Source organism: Dasypus novemcinctus, chromosome 25, assembly GCF_030445035.2.
Source record: "Dasypus novemcinctus isolate mDasNov1 chromosome 25, mDasNov1.1.hap2, whole genome shotgun sequence".
Lineage (NCBI taxonomy): Eukaryota > Metazoa > Chordata > Mammalia > Cingulata > Dasypodidae > Dasypus > Dasypus novemcinctus.
In genome coordinates, this window is record NC_080697.1 from 35,560,720 (window position 1) to 35,574,696 (window position 13,977).

Sequence of the window (13,977 nt, forward strand, 5' to 3'; positions counted from 1 at the left end):
GGCAAGCCCCCTGAGATACCCGGTGGACCTGGGGGTGGGAAAGGAGGGACAGGCTGGTGGCAGGGCCTCATCCTGTGCTGTGAGGGTCTGATGCAGAACCAGCGACGCCTGAGAATCTGAACCTGTCCTTTCCCATCATCAAGAAGATATATCTGTCAAGGGAGAGGTTAGTAGGTACTTTTAAAGCAGTCTATTATCTTGTTCTAGACTTTTTTTTTAGGAGCCAGGGTATAAGGCTTCCATCTGTACTCCTGCTCAGCCTTGGAAATGTTGATGAGTCTGCCTCTTGGCCCCCCCCCAGTCCAGCTTTTCCTGTCTGTGCAGCCACTTACCCTTCTTCTGTCTCTAGCTCTTGGAATTTTACTACTGTGCTCGCCCCACTGTCTTTGGTCCTTGGGGGTCTCTACCTGTGCTGCCCAATAGAATTTGTTGATGGACGTGATCCCTCTCTGTCACAGCCAGTATGGTAGCCACTAGCCACATGTGACTGCTGAGTGCTTGAAACGTGGCCCGTGTGACCTAGAAACTGCATGTAAAAATTCATTCAATCAAAATGTGAATTGAAATAGCCACATGTGGCAGGCAAGTGGAGGCCATATTGGACAGGACAGATCTATTCCAAAAAAAAAAAACAGAAGGATTAGAGAGATTAGGGGAGATAACGAAAATATAGGAATGTGTTCTACCTACCATTTTTACCTTACGATCTCTTGCATGTCTTAAATTTTTTTTCCAAAGAGATTTTAAAACTAAACTGGAAATAGTGAATTTAAAAAAAGGTTCTGTCTGGCCTTATGTTGGAGGCGCACCTTGTGATAGTATTCAGTGTGCAATGAGACAGGCTTTTGCTTGTTTTTCTTTTCCCAGGAGGCACCAGGAACCGAACCCAGCACCTCCCATGTGGGAGGCAGGAACTCAACTGCTTGAACCACATCCATTCCCTGAGGCAGCTTTTTTTTTTTTTTTGGCAGTTCTTCTCTCCTGTCACAGGTGAGGGCCTGGGCAGGTAGGAAGCAGAGATGTGTCTGTGCTCACAGAACTAACTCAAGGGAGGCCCACATTTTTCCTTTATCCACACGTCCTTGGCAAACCTACCCAATTTGCCGCAGTTCAGCCTCCCAGTCAGGTATTCCTGGAACTTCCAGACAGACGGCCCCAGGTGCATCTTTCTGACTCTCCAACCCCTTCGACGGCCTCCCAGGCCCTGCGGCCACCACGCTAGTGGAAAACAGATTGGGCTGGTAAAAATACGTGTGTGTTCTCACGGAACCTGAGAAAATCACACCTTCACTTTGTTAAAAAAATCTGTTTGTGCCGCTCCAATAATCACTTCCTAAGTGGTGGGATAGCAGACCATATGTCTGCAAAGTGGCTAGCAGAGGAGATGTTTTACTTCCAACTCGCCTTTCAAAATACCTTTTCCTAGCCCAACAGCTCTAAAATAAAAAGAAACAAAGCCAGGGCCTCTGCTGCCAAACAATCCCAGTGTCAATTGCTGACAGTGAAGTGTGAAGAAGACGGGACTCAAAAGCCTGCCTATGTTTCCAGGACTTGGAGTTGTCCTGGGTGGAGCTGCAGGGACAGATGCTGGACATTGTGTGTCCTGCCATGGCCCACTGGGTGGACTGGGGGAGGGTGTAAACTACAGTGTAAACCACTATCCATGTGGTACAGCGGCGCTCCAAAATGTATTCACCAAATGCAATGAATGTCCCACGATGATGGGAGGAGTGGGGTGGGGGGGCTGGGAGGAATAGGGGGACCTCATATTTTTTGAATGTAACATTAAAAAAAAATCGAGACAATAAAAAACAAGAAGAAAAAAAAAAGCCTGCCTAGGAACGGAAGGAAGCAAACAGGAGTTTTGAGTTTGGAGCCCCAAAGTCTAGGAGTGAAGGGAGAGGCCGGCACCCAGAGAACGTGGAAGCAGAGGCCTAGGTTTGGTCTGTAGAAAGCAGGGGTTTCTTTGGGGGCAGAACTCCAGCCTGTCGTGCAGGCTGTGCAGGCTGCGGCCTGCAGCTCCAGCAGGCTCCTTGGGTTTCCTCGTCCGCTACAACTCCTCCACCCTCGGGGACAGGCCAGCCTGGTCGGACAGGAAAGGGCGTCAGATGCCTCTCTGTGTGGAAGGTGAGCCAATCCGCAGGTGTGCGCTGGCCTCCGCCTCTTCTCCACCTCAGGATCGGGGTGCGTGGCTTAAGAATCAGACCGTGGAGATGAGGCTGGAGCGCGCACCAGAGCACTGAGCTTGCCTGTGAGCTTTCCCCAGGGTCGGTTAGAACTGTGTCAGAAGGACGACTGTCTTTTCCCAGGACGCTGTTTCTGGAACAAGCCGTCTCTCAACATTTAGCTTTGTGACCTTAGCGCTCAAATCCTAGACACCCTGGCTTTCTCATCTGTCTGTTCCAAAGGGTAGTGGGAGAGGAAATCGAGTTAAGAGATGCAAAGACGCCTACAAAAACATGATTAACTTTTACCTCCTCTTCAGTTTTATGTTGAAAAAATCTCATTACATAGATAAGCCTGGTTTTCAGTTCTCCCTGTTCCCTCAAGATAGCCAGCCCTCTTCTCCCTCCCTCCCTTCTTTTTTTTGAGGCTTGACACCCTTTGGGGCTGGAATTTGAAGATCATTCTGAGGATTCCAGAAGCAAAGTTTATGGCTTGGATTTCTCTTTTTTTCCAGCAGGAGGGAGTTGACAAAAGGACCACGGTCTGGAGCTGCCGGGTCTGGCGCTACCGGAGCAGGCGCTGAGGTCCTGGGGCCGCCTGCCCACTTGCCACGTGGTGCAAACCCTCACTTCTCGCAGGGTTCCTGCGCCCACACCCGTCACCCCAGCCCCAGGCGGTGCCCCCCGGGCTGTTGTCCCCCCAGGACTTGGGCGATGCTGTCCCTCATTCAAGGACTGCAGGTACTTCGAGGGAAGAACACTTGCGGCTGTGGGAGCAGCGGCAGCAGCTCTTTAACCGAGAAGGAAGCCAGATGTGGGCAGTCGCAGCGGAGCCCAGACCCCGAAGTGCCCTGGCAGGTGAGCAGCAGGCCGGGGTGCAGGGGCCTGCGCTCCAGCCGCTCTTCCTGATCCCCTGCAGCTGGAAGCACTGTCTGCACTCCCTGGGGCACTTATCTGGCTGGAAAGAGTTATTTCTGAACTTGCCTTATCTCCCCTCCTGGACCTCCGCAGAGGTCGAGACTGTCTGAGCTCCTCCTTATCAGCCTCGCCTCACAGCGGCCCTGCACAGGGACCTGGAGGAAAGAGCCCCGGGGTTATCGTGCAGCCGAATCCAGTCCTGGGTGGTGCCAGACACGGTCCCTAGATCTGGAGGCTGAGCCTTGTCTCAGGCGCCTAAAGGGCAGAGAGGAGCCAGGCGTTGGTCCCGCGCCAGCGCAGGGCAGGTAAAGCCTCCTAGAGAAGGCGCTGCTTGGAAGCCAAGGCAGTGGCTCGGCTCCCCTTCCCCACCCATGGTCTTTCTTTCTCTGCGTTAGATCGCCTTCCTTCACGACCCAGCCCTCTCCGCTGTCTTCTAGCCCCTCCTCCCTGTTGACTTATTTTTTCCCAGGCTACGATCACCGTGGTCCTTTCACCTCTCCGTGGTTGAGCTAACTGCTCTCCACCCAGCGTCTCCCCTGCCTCTCCCTGTCCCCTCTTGGCCTCTTTCCCACCTATTCCTCAGCCCACAGGCATGTGGCTTCCTTGCAGCCTCTCCCCTGAAAGGGCTTTGGGTGTGCCCTGAGGGTGTGACCTGTTCTTGGCCCTGTGCAGTGGGTGCTTTTCGGTCTTCATAGAACTCGTGCTGTCCGCACCGGGTCAGCCTGTGGAAGCTTCTCTTCTCGAAGCGCCGGCTGCCTGGGTGTCCTGATCACGCACGCCCTCTTCGTCTCCTTCCTGGTGACCTGGGTTCTTGTCTCCTTCGCTGTCTTTAACTGTTAGTGTTCTTGGCCCTCCTCTCTTGCCACACACACCCAGATCCTTCACCCCGTTGCACATGGCTTCAGTGACCCCAGTCTCCATCCACAGCTCTGGCCTTTTCCCTGTGGTTATTTCATATGCACATTTCCCCTGTCATCTGTTCATCACCATCAGTGCCTCAAGCATAACAGGTGGAAAACAAAAGCGATGAGTCCTCGGTAGCTGATGGCACCACCGTCCACCTGGTCACCCAAGTGAGTTGTCCGAGGCATGTCCTCCTTCCTCCCATCCAGCCACCAAGTCCCCTGACTCCCCGTCGTGTAGGCACGGAGGCCACGCTCTGCTGGGATAACAGATATCCTCACAATTTCAGTGGCTTAATAAAACTTTGTTTCTGGCTCATGCAAATTCACATGTGTTGGGCTCGTGACCCCAGCCGCTCCCTTCCAGGCGACCTTTTGGGGATCTCGTCTTGGTCCTTTGACTTCCAAGTTGGCTGCACAAGGGAATGAGCAGGCTGGGATGTTTTTTAAGGACCAGGCCTGGAAGTGGCTGACATTGCTTCCACCGTGTCCCACTGGCCAGACCTCACGTGGCTGACTTAGCTGCCAGAGCGGCTGGGACGTGTGGTGTCCTGCGTAGAAGAGGAGGCGACTGGGCGAGCTCCCCTCTGCTCCCTCTCTCCTTCCTGCTCCTGCCCTTCCACCTCCCACTGCCGCTGCCCCCGCTTGGGCCCTCACCCTCCTGTCCCTGGGTACTGACTAGCCCTCTAACTAGTTGCCCTGCTGGTCACCTCTTCCCTTCTAATCTGGCCTCCTCACAGTAGCCTGAGCGACCTTCCTAAATACAGGCAGATCTTATCATTCCACCGCCTGCTTCAGACCCTTCCTTGGTGCAACACCCATTGCCTGGGGATGAAGTCAAGTTTCTCCTTTAGCACAGACTAGAAAGCTCCTGGTGGCTGGATCCTCTCAACCTCTCCCTTCTCATTTCTCACCACCCTCCCCAACCCAGCTCTCTCTGTAGCTATAACAGACTTCTGTTGTTCCCCAAACATGTAGCATCTTTGCGAGCCCCTGCAATGTGCCTACACTTGTTCTCTCTTCCAGAAGATAGACTCCAATCTCCACGCCAGCAGCAGCTCACCAGGCCCCTTTTCGACCCGTCTTTGTACACCCCACTCTTGGCAGAGTCAGAGGCTTCCTCCTGAGTTACTCCTAAGGCCCTTTATTCAAACCTCTTCCCGTTTTATTGTGATTGCTGTCCAATGAGCCTGACTTCACCCGATGGGCTGAAGGGTGACCGTGCTTACTCCGCTAAAAGCTTTACATGTTTTAACTCGTTTGAGCCTCACAACAACCCTGTGAGTGAGGTATTATTGTGATCTCTAAATAAAAACATATTAAGGAAACTGAGGCACAGAGAGGTTGAGTAATTTGCTCAAGCTCACACAGCTAGTAAGTTCTGGAGCCAGGGTGACTCCAGAGTCCACAGTGTAACCACTGGACTATCCTGCCTCTGTGGTGGACAGTCTTTTCACCAGAGCCCTTTGATCTCCATCTCTGCACCCCGGGATGCCAGTCCAGTGTGAGCTCTCATTAACTGTCTATGGAATGCGCAGATGAGCTCCTTTTCCCATTTTTCTTCCCCTTTCTCCTCTACCTCCATTCATTCTTCTTTGAGAAATCTGCCCAGTTTTTCGCTCTTTGGCCATTTCTGCACCTTAAGGAGTGAGAAAATACATTCATGAGACTCTCGCTGTATTTTTTGTTAGAAAAAATGATCTTCACCTTATCTTTCCAGTGAGCCCCACTCCCCTTAAAGTGTCACTCTGATGGCATGTGCATCGCCATGGATTTAATCACTGCTTGGAACGTTTGGGATCACTTCTTGGGGAACTGATTCCAGAACTATCTAATCAGTTGTGCAGGAAAAGCATTTCCATGACTTTCTGTCGCCATCTGCACAATACAAGTGACATCCCAGCGATGCTCCCAAATATAAGTTTAGCAACTTAAAGTGCTCTGCCCAACATATCTTCGATATCATTAGGTTTCCAAAAATGATGCACTTAAAAATTCCCATCACCCGAAGAGCTGCCAGGTGGGGGAGCAGGGAGAGGCCCCTGCCTGAAGCCCCGACTGCTCTCTGCTTGGCATTGAGCTGGCTCTGTGACCTGGGACACGTCCCTGCCTCTCTGCCTTTCAGTTTCCTTGTCACCAAGCTGGAGGTCAGGCTAGAACAACCTGGATCTTGACAGCTGTAAAAACCTACAAAGATCCATAACAGCATCGCTTTAGAATGAATACCCTGCTTTTGCGATGCTAGCACTACCAGGGCTTTTGACATTCAGGGCCACTAATCTGCAGTTTGGCTCCATGTTTCTTAATGTTTGATGACAAACTCTATTATCCCTGTTGGCAGGCAAAATATTTCTCTTCCGTCCTGAAAGTAACGACAGCATCATTTCAGGCGGAAACATCCTTAGCGAAACGTGGCTGCGTCTTCTCCGATCTGGGAGTCTTGAGGTGGGAGCTCCCGGCCCCTCGGTGAGGGAAGGAAGATGTCTGGTGCTTTGTAATTGGAACGAAGCCCTTTTCTTCTCTGGATCATTTTCTATGCACACACGATTAAAGAGCAAAGCCCAGACAAACCAGCTTGGGAATGAAAAAAGAGTCAGCAAAGAGGGCACAACCCATCTCATTCGTGGGTGCAAGAGCAGATCGATTCAATTACAGATACTGCGAGCTGGGAGCCAATTTGCAACTTTCAGAATCCCTAGAGTCACACGGGGGTAGCCAGCCCTTCGAAAGTGAGCCTGAAGCAGTGGTTTTCGCCCATCTTTTCCTGAGCAAGGATGTGATAGCTTTTCCCTGGTGGAAGGCCGTCCTATTCCCCAGTGCCGTTTGTCCTTCTGCTTCCCGAGGGCAGGGACTGTATTGAGCCTGGCTTGTTTCCATCAGCAGGGGGTGGAAGGAGAAGAGAAGCAGGTGCTGTGGGATCTTGGACCAGTACCAGGTTTCTCCTTCGGTGGCCTGACTCTGAGCGAGTTGCTTCGTCCTTTTCGTCATTTCTTGAAAAGAGGCAGTTTAATATCAGGGAAAGAGCACTGATTTGGAGTGAGCCCTGGTTTTCAAACCCAGCTCCACTGATTTGGGCAAATAACTTAACCTTTTCAGGTTCTTTGTTTCCTTATCCATAAAATTCCATACTGGTACCCAGGAGGGTAGTTGTGACGGTAAAACCTGGCCTTGTGGCTACAGAACCTGGTTCTCAGGACATGGCAGCCATGATATTGTTTATTTTGTTTGAACCTCTGTTAATTTGGGCCCATTTGAAGTACCTGCACCTTAGGGGAAACCTCTGTATTGGGAAGCCCATGTGTAGCTATTCTTGAGTTTAGCATGGTCAACCTTATAATTGCCATGTGCGCAGCACTTTACAGCTTACACAGCATGGTCACATGCCTTCTCTATTCTTCTCCCATCATGCTGTGAGGTTGGTATCATTACTTCCAGTTATATGAGGAATCTGCTGAAGAAACAGACTTGTTCAAGGTCATGCAGTTTATAAGACAACAAGGGAGGGGCCCTCACTTAGGTCTCCCACTTCTTTAGACCAGAGACCCGGCATACTTGCAACCTTGGCACCTCATGCCTTGGTTGCAGAAACCCTGCACACAGCCCTGCAGGTGCTCCTGGTGACAGCTGAGCCCTTCCATGCATGGCACAGTAGCCCGGGGGGTTCAGCTGATCTGAGCATGGTTGTTTATGAGCCATGTGGAAACAACATGCCTGTGCTTCAAATGAGAGCAAATACTTTATTGAGGTGCCCTTCTCTTTACCCCAGTGCTAAATGCTTAAAAGAAACATGCTTTCAAAACTGAGATGGATTGTTGCCTAAATCAGACCAAATTATTTGATGTCCTCTTGGGGTATTTTCAAAATTTGCAAAGGACCCATATCTTCTCCTATTGTGAGAAGTAGTAAATAGACAAGAACACACATAGTGGGAATTCCGTGAGGTGTCGAATTTTGGTTTAGATGGACTTGACCGAGGGACAGGCATCAAAGAAGTCAAATGTTCGTTCTGTATGGAGTTTTCTTAAATCCTAGTTAAAGCACTGAAGATCTTTATGGCTTCATAACGGCTTCTCAGAGGGACAGAAGAAACAGAGTTTTCTGTCTCTTGGATTGCATACCTAAGTTGTCATATCAGTAGGGAGTTATGCGTGTGTGTTTTAGTCACAAGGGAAGGCTATCGGGAGATTTGCACTTTGATCTTCCCTGCAGAGGAGGATCTCTTTCCAGGAAAAAGGGCAGGTAAACAGAAACTCCAAAATGCATGTGGAGTCCAGGTGAGGGCTTGCAAAGTCCAGTTGAGGGCTCCAGGGTGGATGGCTAAGATTGGAGGTGGATGTGGCAGCTTTAGTGAGACAGCTCACCCCAACAGCAAGTGAGAAGAGGTCCTACAGCTCCCACTCAATGAAGGAGCCCAAGGCTGGGGTGCCAAGAATATCCCCTAACATTGTTTTGGAGGGATCTATTACTTGCAGGTGGCAAGGGAGGGGAAGGTAGTTGGCGGCAAGAACAGTGTAGTAGAGAGAACACCTGCTTGGCATGCAGACACTTCTCATTTTGGATCTTGCTCTGAGAGCAGCTGAGTGACTTTAGACCAATCAATCAACCCTTCAATGTTTCTTGATGTAGAATGAAGACTACACAAAGGCATGGCAAGGGAATGAAATAAAATGCTATATATAAAAGGACTGGCTCATTGTAGATGTGTCACGATGTTGTTTTCTATTAGACAATGAGCTCTTTGATGCCAAGGTCATGGCATATTAATTTCTGGTCCCCCAGTACCTGGCATAGAAGAGGTTCATAGTAAATGGTGATTGAATGAATGAGTAATTGAATAAATGGTCCAGGATGGATAAATGGGCGAGACCACAGGGAGTTGTCCAAGGTTGTCCTTGTCCGATTGTAGGACAGCCAGGGAGGCCCAAATGCTTGTGAGAGAGAGGCCTTGTGGGATGGAATGAGGGTATACCCTGTTTAGATTAAAACCCAACCCTGGCCCTGGTAGGTCCTAAAAATATGAGGGAAAGCAAGAACAAATGTCAAATAAAACAAATGCTCCCTTGAGAACCTTATGTTGAGTGAAGCAACCCAGGCATTGAAGGACAAGTACTACATGACCGCTCTGATATGAAACAAGCAAACCGAGCTGTCTCAGAGAGCTAGATACAGGTGATAAACTTAAAGGAAGTTGGGGGGTGGAGGCTGCAAGCTGACACCTACATGGGTGAAATCTATGATAAGCTGGAGGTAAGTATTTGTACAGGGAAGGGATAAAATGGGAGCATAGGGATACCACAGGTGGGGCTTTGCAGGCTTGAGGGGGGCTAGGGATGGGAGGATGGGTCAGATGACCCAAGAAATTAGGGGAAGGGAGGGAGGAACATTTGAACATAGGAGATTGTCAGGTATGTGGTTGAAATTATAACGTAGAGAAAACGCTTTGGAAAATATAATATGGAAGGTTACCTGTTTAAAATGCTTAAGGGGGCATATGACACAGGGCAAGCTTCTAGGGAGTGTGTGAGGATTCATTTTGTCATAGTGGGTTATATCTTTGGGTGGAGACCCATACAATGAGAGTGAAGGTATACCCACATCCTGGGGAGGACTGATATTCTCAAATAGAGGAAATTTTATTTCTCGAGAGAATTGGTGGCTCCCAATGGGTTAGGGCAGTTGAGCATGTCAAACCCTCAATATTGTTGCAAGAATCTCTGAATATGGTCCTTCAAACAGTGAAGATTGATTGTTGTGGTGGACGCTGAGGGGAGGGGGAAAGAGGTGTTGAATAGATGGAATCAGCGTAACTGTGGGGCAATAGAAGTGTTCCACAAGATCATGCAATGATGGATATAGGACATGTTAAATTACACCAAAAATGTATAAAAGTCTATAAGCTAAAATGCAAACCATAATGTAAAACATAAAATAACTAAAAATTGAGAAAATGGTATACTAAAAAATATAAACCATAATGTAAACTCAAATGGAACCATGTTTGAAAGCAATTGTTTCAATGTCTGTACATCAGCTGCAGCAAATATAATATGAACATGTAAAAATATCAATGCTGGGGAAGGGACAAAGGGTTTGATGTTGGATATGTGGGAGTACCATATAGTGTATATGTGAATTACTGTGGTCTAAAACTTATGTGAAGACTAACTTAATAATTAGAAAAAAAAGGAAAATAAGGATGTAGACACTGAAGAAGAAATTGCTTTGCCACTGTACATACAGGGCAACACCTATAGCAGTGATGAAAGGCAAATGTCAAAAACAAACTTTTTCATTTTTTCATTTTTTGATACCCCAATTTATTCTTCCTTTATTTAATTTTTCTAAATTACTATGCATTCTATATCTAACCTTTAAACCATCACTATATTCCATTTTACTATTAATGAAACCTGGCAATATATTAGGCTTCCTTTTTAAAGAAGTTTTGGACTACAGAGAAATTCAACAATGGCAGGGAGAAACACTGGTGTGGGGTGTTATTGATAGGGGACATATGGTTGGGATGGAGTTCTCCAGGGCATGTATACAGGGTACATAAAAAGGTTTGAATATTTTCATAGTGGTTTCAGTTAAAAATGACAACTGAGAGAGTGCTGAGTTCCTAGCCAGGGGAGCTCTATCACATTTCCCAATGGAATAGCAACAATTCCCCAAGTGCAGTGGCAAACCGATAAAATGAATGGTCCAACAATGAGCCCTTGATACTAATGGCTCTGATTATGAGCCTGTGTTCCTGAAATATGAACTAGGCCTAGAGCTGTAGGGTGCCTGAGAGTTACCTTCTGAGAGCCTCTATGTTGCTCAAATGTGGCCATACTCTAAGCAAAACTCAGCATATAAATGCATTACCTTCCCTCCAACATGGGACATGACTCCCAGGGATGAGCCTCCCTAGCTCCAAGGGATTACTAACAAGCACCAGCTGAGATGTAACTAGAAAAAGACCTTGAATAAAAGGTCAACTCAGATCAGCAGAATCTCTCAGCCTACATGTAATATCAGGCTTGAAAAACTGATTTTTGACCTTTGATAAAAGGGGGAAATAGAAAGGACGAATGAGTTTATATGGCTATGAGTCTCCAAAAAAGGGTTGAGCAGTCATCAGAGAGGTAGTCCTTATGCATGTCTCAGCAGGGTACCAGAGATAGCCAAAGTAGATAGAAACCCAGGTACTGGTTCTCCTGAGGGCTACGGAGACCCACAAGTTCTATGGTCATGGCAGATGGCTCTGGAGTTCAGGGCCATATCAGTTGGCCATACTTTGGAGTTTGTGTTCCTGAGTGTGATGGAGTTGGACTCAGATATGACTTTTCTACACATGCCTCTTCCGTTACTTTTACCGGACCTGTGGTTGGTGTTTGGGTTGGTGTATCCTCAGGAGACCTGAATCTCTAGACTGTCCATGTGACAGCCAGGCTCTGAGCCTCAGCAGACTTGTAATTCCTACCCTCTGGTTTATTGGACTTACCCTGACCAGCTAACAGGGAGGTGAAGATCAACCACCACACCAGGGAGCCAAGAGTGCCTACAGCTGCAAGCAGGAGAATTGCATCCATCATCCATATGGAATCTAAGACCCCTCTTCATGTAGAGGGGGACTGGACTTAACCATCCCAGGGTCCACAGAATGGAGAAATAGAGTATAGATTAAAGTGGACTTACTGGTGTTCTGCTGGGGAACTATTGTGATTAGTAAGGGAAGAAATTGTGATACTGATATGGAGAAAGTGACCATGGTAGCTGCTGATGGTAGGGAGAGGGAAGTAGAGATATGATGTGGGCGCATTTTTAGCATTTGGAGTTGTCCTGGGTGGTGCTGCAGGGACAGATGCTGGACATTGTGTGTCCTGCCATGGCCCACTGGGTGGAATGGGGGAGAGTGTAGACTACAATGTAGACCACTGTTCATGTGGTGCAGCAGTGCTCCAAAATGTGTTCACCAAATGCAATGAATGTCCCACAATGAAGAAAGAGGTTGTTGATGTGGGAGGAGTGGGGTGAGGGGGATGGGGCTATATGGGGACCTCATATTTTCTGAATGTAACATTTAAAAGAAAATAAAGAAAACAAACAAACAAAACAACAACAAAACCCCCACAAATTCTCCTCTCATCTTTCCTGGGCATTTTGTCCAGTGGGAGTAATTGAGACAGTTTTGCCCAGTCCACACAAGAGAAGGGGCTGAGAGCAGTAGAAAGCCCAGAGGACATGGAGAGCCCTCTGGGTTTCTCCAGGTTTAGGGGGACCATGATCCACTCTGGCTCAGCTGCATCTGCTAGGCCTGGGCTAGAAACCTGGCACTGTTGCTTACTCACTGGTGATCTCAGGTTAATCTACCTGTGTCAGCCTCAGTTTCTTTATCTGGAAAATGGGGACAATGATACCAATTTCACAGGGTTTTCGTGAGGCACGCATGAGACAGTGTAGGCGATACGCAGCCCAGTGTGAAGTAGCAAATGCCATCCGCGTCGCAAGACTATCTGTAGGAGCTTCGAGGGTGGGAAGCAAGATGAGGCTTGTGGGAGTCCTGTGGGGAGATTAGGAGGAGCAGGGAGGGGACGTGAGCTGACTATGGAGACGAGTGGTCTTTTTGCTCTCTGTGAGCCAGAGCTGGCTCAGGCTGCTTGGACACTGTGGTGACCTCATTGCACCAAACGTCCATTGGTGCCTCCTCCATGCCAGGTCCAGTGCTCAAGACTGAGAAAGCCAGTGACCTGATCTAAGGCAGATGCAGAACCCAGTTGTAGCTTCTGGGGTGGATGGAGGGGAGGGACGCAGTGTCCAGCTCTGAGTACATACAGATAACCCACCTTATATCTGATCAGCGTGCTCCAGCTCTTTCACTCTACTGTGGCACGTCCTGGACCCCTGCCCTCTTGCCACCCTCTTGCCGCCCACTTGCCTTTAGAACATGTCCCAGCCTCCTTGGGGACTCATCTTGGTTTCTGGCCTCTTTTACCGGCTTTGCCCTATGTCCTGATGCTACTCCATGCATGGCAGTCCAGCTTGACCACCGGTCCACATTGCTCACACTTCTGTGGCTTTTCCCTGCAACTCCCAGCCCCCAAAGGCATTTGATCACTGCTGCTCCTATCCTCTCCCAGACCAGGAATGCTTGGGCCACTGTTGGTTGAAGAAGGCTTTGGGGGCATGGGATTAATTTCAGCCAGCCAAGATACTGGTATTAGGTTTCTTTGGAAATGCGGCTCCAGGAAGGGTGGAACATCCATCCTGACATCTCTAGAGCTCCTGGGAGCACCCACACTCCACTTTATCGACCACTCAGTAAGTGGCTTTGCTGTTTGGGCTTTCCCCGCCCTGCTGGACTGCCAGCCCTTATCTAACTCTCAGCCCACTCTCCAGGGCCCCAAATCCCTAGGCCCTCAGCTATGAGGTATTGTCATGGGACCCCCCACCCCCTACCCCATAATCCCGCCAGGAAGTGGGGCCTTCCCTGTGATGGGTGGTGCTCTCACTTTTCCTCCCAAAAATGACCTGACTTTGTAGTGTGGAATAGCCATTCCCAGTGGAATGCGTGGCTCAGGGTCGCCAAAGTCAGATGAGTTTAGAAATGTTCACTTTTTTTTTTTTTAAGAAACAAAGAGAAAGACTGTATTGCTAAGTCAAAGAAACTGTTTACAAAGCTATTAATTTTTCCAGGCAATTCCTTGTTGACTTGTAATGGGCTGTGGCTCTGCCAACTCCATGTTTTCATGGCAGTCAAGGCCCATTTTTCATGGAAAGGATTCAGTGTTTCTAAGGCCTGGCTGAGGAGCCTGCAAACAGCAGGAGGGACCAGGTGGAAGAGATTCAGACACACCGGCCCTTAAGGGCCATGGATTCCAGAACTTTCATTTGACAGATGCATCCGCTGTGGCCCCGTGAGGAGAAAGGACTTGCCCGTGGTCCCCGTGGCGTGTGCCGTCAAGGGAAGGATGAGAACTCGGGTGGGTGGCCTGCTCCCAGGGCTC

The 13,977-nt window shown here is 48.9% G+C and overlaps 1 long non-coding RNA gene across 1 annotated transcript; it reads left to right on the top strand.

The window, feature by feature from the left end:
• On the top strand, positions 1-5,304 carry LOC105745999 (uncharacterized). Its single transcript, XR_001118546.2, has 3 exons — positions 1-166; positions 868-990; positions 2,681-5,304. It is a non-coding gene; the product is annotated as an uncharacterized lncRNA (long non-coding RNA).
• Positions 5,305-13,977: the final 8,673 nt, after the last annotated feature.